Source organism: Dermacentor andersoni, chromosome 5 (assembly GCF_023375885.2).
Source record: "Dermacentor andersoni chromosome 5, qqDerAnde1_hic_scaffold, whole genome shotgun sequence".
NCBI classification, from domain to species: Eukaryota; Metazoa; Arthropoda; class Arachnida; order Ixodida; family Ixodidae; genus Dermacentor; species Dermacentor andersoni.
This window is the reverse complement of record NC_092818.1, coordinates 46,138,327-46,145,458: the sequence shown is the minus strand read 5'-3', so window position 1 is coordinate 46,145,458 and position 7,132 is coordinate 46,138,327.

The window sequence follows — 7,132 nt, the reverse complement described above, 5'->3', positions numbered from 1 at the left end:
AATCCGACTCCTAGTTCTCGTCTCTCCGCTAAGCCCCGGTAGCACAGGACGTGCCCGCTTTTTAGCGCTGTGTATGCTTCTTTTGTCCTCCTAACCTCGCTGAGTCATATTATATCCCATTTACTACCCTCTAATTCCTCCAATAGCACTGCCAGACTCGCCTCACTAGATAACGTTCTAACGTTAAACGTTGCCAGGTTCAGATTCCAATGGTGGCCTGTCCGGAGCCAGGGATTCTTAGCACCCTCTGTTGCGTCGCAGATCTGACCGCCGCCGTGGTCAGTTGCTTCGCGGCTGCTGGGGACTGAGGGGCCGGGGCTTGATTGTTGCGTTCATGTAGGAGGTTGTGGCCAAGTACTGAACCAGGGTGGCAAATCCTGCTCTGGTGAGGAAGTGCCTTACCGGTTCTGGTCACCGGGATCAGGCTGCACTCCACGCCTGTTTATGCAATTTTCTCAACATGCGGATTTTTTTTTTGCGATGGAAAATTGCGCGGCACCGGGATTCGAACCACGGTCCTCTTGCACGCGAGGCGGATACTCTACGTCTTCGCCACCGCAGGAGTTGTGCGCCTCATTTAACCTACAGTGGTGCGTTTTTCGGTCAGTGAAGGTCGACCAATCTGAGCTCGGTTAAACCGCACAGATGGCACTCAACTGGAGAAACCTGGTAGTTTATGTCTTGCGCATGAGTGGCCATACATAATAAAGGAGTTTTTTTTTCCTATTTTTTAAGAGGGTCCCCGTGTGGACGGTCGTGGCGAAGAAATGCAATTTCCTCGTATAGTCATAAACTAGAAGAAAAGAGATAAAAATAGAAAGGGGCGGGAAAGGAATAAAACAAAGAAAAAAGGAAGAGAACAGGTGATTTGAACTCGTGACCCTTGAATGTTAGCTGGAGAGATAGCTTAGCCGGTTGGTCCGTCAGGCCCCAGGTTACATTGAAGCGCCATAGCTCCTGTCCAGAGCCTCGTATTTACGTGGAAAGAGACTGATGATTTTTGCTGATTACGAGTAGTTGGAAGGCATACTTTCTTGGAAGAAATGGCCGCCCGTCGATGAGAGGGAACTCGAGCGGCTCTAGAGCCTAGGAAAAGCTTAAGCAGGTGCGTGCGCGGCACGCTTAGCGTTGGAAGCTAGTCCGAGTAGCTATCCCAAGGACTGCTGCTGACGAGATCGAAATACCTTTGTGTAAGACATATAACATCCTTTTATTTCTAAATCTTGTTTATTTAGTGATGCGCTGGAAATGCGCATATATGGTCATTTAAGCACGTACTGATAATTCCTACGAATTTAGTGAGCCTTCAGACGTTGAGACGCACGCACGTTATTCGTTGGCTTACACAGGGGGTAAGTTGTATTTTCGTTCACTTTCATTTCCGTTTGCCTTACAATATGTACGCTTGAATTAGACCAACAAAAATTTCCTTACGCTCTCCTCTCCTTCATTGTCTGTGGCCATCATATGACTGCGGCACGGGTCCTTCGGGTCCCCCTTTTCTCGTTCATTGACGTATATAAATAATGATAACGACGCGTATCATCGGAGGCACGTTCTTTTCGCTAAGCATTAGTGCAGTCCACGGAATTATTCGCAAATTTGCTTTCGTTATGCACATATCACTACATCACTACATTTTTGTTTTGCAAGTGCAAAGCCTGCAACAGTCCACAGGAAGAGCAAACGACAGAAGAGAGCAGACGACAGCCATCATCGTCTTATGATTGGCTGGAAATGCTTACTCTAAAACCCAGACCAAGATCAGTCCTTCGCTAAATGACGTCTCTCCCATATTTCAGTTGCTTCGTGTGCTGTTCATTCCATCTTTTCCTCCTCTCGCCTAAGAAAGTCTTCAGAGGCGTTTGTGAATACGTCGAAAGAATTTTCCTCCACATGGCAATCGTCTTACGGTGCTCCGTGCCTGCTGCGCAGTAGTTCAGTCAACATGGCGGCGTGGAAAAGATAACGACGGCGATGTTGGCCTGGAACTACAGCGTTGAAAGCACTTTCAGGTGTACTTTCACAATGTGAAGCGTGCACGACGCCGATTACAGTCATCAAAACGCATAGTGTCAGCGAGATGGAAGCATTGGTGTCGCTGGAATTATGCTATCTCAGTTTATTCTGTACGGGTAGGGCACAGTTAGATCGCTTGGTTCCGTGCGTTTGGATGAAGCTGCGACATTTGTGTGTATTTAGTGGTGAACGTGCGTATCGTATCGCTGATACTAAAAGCAAGGTCGCTTCAAATAGGTCGCGAAGCTTCGGGCGAAAAGCGGTTCAGTACAGATTGTCACCGAAATCAGCATGGGGGGTTATGGGAGCAGTGATTGAAGCGCGACTATGTTTGGAGGGAACAAACATTGGAAAAGGAAAACTCGTTTTTTAATTCAAACGAGACACAGCTAGATTCATTCAACGAAAATAAAATTCCTAGTCAATTTTATATATTCGTGACGAGTCAAGAAAATACAAGTTTAATTTATTATTATTAATAAATGCATTTCTTTTCAGCGCCCATCGCTACAGGGGGCGTTGACGCCACTATCACTCGCAATGCAATGCACATCTTGAAATGGGCAGAAAGGCGCACTCGTAAAGTTCACCTGTTGAAATACGCCCCCCTCACAGTTTGTGCTTTCTTGCTTGTCGAAGTTTGTCTGAATTTGGTGACGCGGGTAGCTTCATCGCTTCTTAATCTGTTCAGTCAAAAGTAGTGAGTTACGACCACCAGATAATTGTGTAGTTGTTTTCGTGCGACTGCGCTGACCGACGGGCTTGGCATCCGACAATAGGATCAGCACTCTACACCTAAAGCTTTCGTCGGCCTCCAAAGAAAGTATGTTCTGTGCAGGGATGCGATTTCGACAACCGTACGACTGGCCTTTTCCTGCATCGCTTTCTACGCTGAAAGCTCGAAACGCCCATCAAGTCGAATGGCGGGGCATTTGAATATATAGCTCCAAATGAAGGACAACAAAACAAATTTCGCGCCTTCGAAAACAAAATGACGTCACTTCTGCTCTTAACGGACATGACGTCACATTACTTTTTCTTCCGCCGGAAGTGTTCCTACCACATACAGATGGCGCTAAGCCCCATGAACCGCCGATGGACCGCCATGTTTTGAACGTATGGGCTCCTATGGAAGCTTTGCTACCACGTATATTTACCTTGCTAAAAGTTTGAACGAACTTCACACCAAGGCTGTGGTGCTTTTAGCGTTCTTCAGACACTTCAAGGATTGTTCCATTTATGCGGAAGTGCTATGTTTACGTTGGAGCCACAGCGCATGTATCGGCAAGTCATAACATCCGCCAAGTTTTATAACATCCAAAATCCTCCCGTGATCTTCACGCTGTGTTACTTTTGGTCCGAGTTTCACTTTGCACTGCGATGCCGCATTCGAGTGACTACAGAACGGCGTCTATACTGCCGCTTCGATACCCCCGCCTACACCTTGGTCTCGTACTGTATTTGCATTGACGGCTACGGAGTAACAAAATGCGTCGGTGGAACAACATCGACGACTTGGGCATATTTTATGCTAAAGCATCTTCAATTTAGAAGGGTCGTGAGCTTTGCGTGCAGTGGTGTGCAGTGCTGTGGTGCACATGAACATGTGTTCTGATGAAGCTAGTAAATTCATGGAAGCACTCTTGTTGTTTTCGCGACGCTGGTTGATTAGCTTTGACCTGCATAAGCTGCCACTTGGACTACGCTGAACCACCATAGTTCGAGGCATCTCGCTCCAGGCCTCGACGTCTCTAACGTATGATTAGTGACTGTGCTCCGAAATTTGAATGTATGGACGTTTGTGCACTTGGTCGCTGTCGGAATGCGGCCGCCTCGACCGCTTTTCGGGCAATGCTGCCACCATGCTCGCACACGTATAGCTAGCCTTAGGTGCTTTATAAATAAATGTCAAGAGCAGCAAAAAAAAAAGAAAAAGTCACCGTTGATTGGTACTTATGTATTGTTCCCATTGGTTTGCCGGCGTGGCGCGAGATAACCGTGCATCGTTTTCCATGCACTGTTTCCGCGCCAAAATTTTCACCTCCTTCTCCCCCCCAAAAAATGGGTATCCATTGCTTCACTAGATGCGACACGTAACGCGTATTAGTGAAGCAATTCAAGGGTTTACTCCTCGATTAGCTGGTGCATGTTAGCCATTATGGCGTGCGTATTTTTTTCCTGCTGGTTAAACCAAATTTCGTATGACAGATGATAGGGCAAGCCATGTCTTTGACTATTTCAACCTTGAGGCAGTAGATCCGAAAGTAGAATTCGCTCCTTTGGTCACCGCTTGTTTATCTAAATGAAACTAGTGATAGATGCCTAGAATTACCGGCGTGCTAACAAAGTTACGCTGTCCAACTTCACTGTTCCGCAGTAAAGGCAGTGCATGCGGTCTTGAATATGGCTGGCACAAGGCGTCTAAATTTGGCTTCGTGTAATCTTTGCGACAAGAAGCAACTGAAACGCATGTAGCTTCTTTTTAGATGTACAAACATGGGAAGTTGTGTACCTACTGTCGATACCAAAGCCTTTTCAGACGTGGCGCGCAGTTATGTGCCCTGGTTGTGTACTATTTATTGGCAGTTTTTCCTTCTCTTTCCTTTTGCTGTGCTAGCTCTTTCCTTTTGCTACGCTAGCATCAAAATAAACACGTTTAGTCACTTTTTATGATGGGCACTATCATTGCATTGAACGGGCGAACACGGTCGCGCTTGAAGGGAATGCAGCAGACACCCGGAAACGGAAGTTGCCAAAGTGAGGTGTGCAGTAATTTTCTTGAGAGCATAGCCTCAACTACAGATGCGTTATGCGAAATCACGATATCGGATAACTGCGCTTCTTTCATTCCTTGTCGTTCAATCCGAGCTTCGCTTCTACCTCGCTCTCATACGATGTCGTAAGTAAACTGTGCTGCCCTTCGGTGGCACTCTTATCTTAGTGTAAGAACGTTTCCGCTAAGAAAATGCGTAAGAACGGCGCAGCTTAGTGAATTCCGCCCGAGGTTCGAGTTTGCAAATTTGCGCACCACGTTATGCAACAGTATCCCAGGGGATCGCGTTGAAAAACTTGTGTACGTGCACTCGACCCTCAATGTCTGGAAGCCTTCGTCCACTGCATAGCGAAGCATTGGCGCGTCAAGCAGGAAGGAATCGGACACAGATTGATACAAATGCCGGTTTTGACGCTTTGATGTGAAATCAATGCCTTGACGTGAAATCGCGTTCTGATTTCGAACCTGGAAACTCAGCTGGGCTTTTCTGTTGCAATAATGTAACAACTATAGTCTTTTCAGTGTTCGAGAAATAAATGTATCGGATTTGTCCTAGCTCGGTGCGCAATATTCTTTCTTTAATTTTTCTTTAAAGATTGTGAAAGAAAAACCGTTATTTTTTCACACCCCTCAAAATTTCATAAAACTTTACATCTCTAAACTCGAGACCACAAACCTCCCCCCTTCACCAATGCGAAGAGCAAGTACTTAGGGTCTACGGGTACACTTTTGAACGGAACGCGTAATTGTACTCTATCTCACAAGTAGCGTGGAGCACGGGCAATATCTTTGCACAGCGGAGTATAGTTCCGGGCTTAACGGTCTGATTATCAGCAGGATTAGATATCTTTGTTTTTGCATTGTGCATGATACGCTACAGCGATACGCGGCACGTTTGTAACTGTTGTGCATGCACGTCGTATACCGCGAATCCAGCAGCCACTTAGCAGACGATGCGGCGCGGTTGAACACATGTCGAGGGGCATTCGGCCTTCCTTTTGGCTAAGGTGTGCTGCAGGTTCCACTGTACTGTAAACGACTTGTCAGGTGGCGTATATTGTTTGACCCCCGAATACAGTTGAAGTAAGGCTTAATTATGTCCTAAGGGCATGATGGCTATTTCACAGCGAAGCTGTTAAGAGGAGCGTCGCGAAAATTTTCGTTCAGCGAAGGCGTGGTTGACATAAAATTTTAATATAACGCAAAGTGTCGGAGGCCCAATTTTGCGTTGAAACGTAATAATAGATGTTTAACAATTACTTTGCGTATACCTCTCTGGAATAGATAAGAATTCTTTGTGCAGTTTATCTTAGCCAGTAATCTGTTATTATTGTTTCTCGCGTTGACTTGTACCGGCTTCACGTTAGAAGTCAGTTCGCATTTTGTATGGCTGCGGTAGTAAAAGCTAGTGTCTTGGAGTGGTCACTAAGTGATTCAACGAGCGCTGGTATCGGATGGCTCCAGGTACGGGGGTAAGAAGAGCGTCACCTATAACACGTAGTGGAGCATAGTGCCACAAATAACCACCTACTAAAGCGTGCTAAACGCATTCTTCGATGGCAATCGCGCTTGGCTCTTCAGAAAGTTTCAATGCATAGATGTCAGTCTAATGCATCCTATCAGTCATTTCTTCCTGTCGATGTTAGAGTTATGCGGGATTTATTAAAAAGAGCTAGGTCTTCCACTTGACAGTTGATTGCAGTGCACCAGAAGTAAATGCATTGGGGAGAGAATATCTAAGGAAGAAAGGAAGCGAACCACTCTATGCCAAATACGGATAGGCCAGAACTCTCTTAAAGTTAACTTGATGCAAACAGCTAGTGACCTGTGCGCAGCAAGCACTGCAAGTTCCACAAAAATGTGCAATCCACGAAATAAACACTGCTTAGCAGAGGCCTACTACACCTTTACTGGGTTTCTTATCATGACATTATGACCTGCCTTTAGGGCTGCAAACTCGCACAACACTTACTGCACATGTTCAGTTTCTTTGTAAGTTTAGCTCCTATTGATCTGCTTCGTAGTTCTCATGGAGGCCGGTCACTTCCTTGTTGTCTAGAATTTCTGAGAAGGAACTTTGTCTGCACAAAGGTCGTTATCTATATTGAGAACAAGGGTCCTATAACGTAAAACTAGTCCACTCTGTTTTTATTCCTATCACCTGGCGGCGTCAAATTTACGTAGCCGCCGACGCAAGCATCGGGCGGTGACTCGCAGCGTTGTTTGAACAGGCCAATGAAGCGCTGTGCTCGTTTATAGGAGGTCACATTTGTTTGCTTCCAAAGCGAATCGAATTGCCTTACTTGGCAGGTTTCTCTTACCTAAATGGCTGGGCAGAGG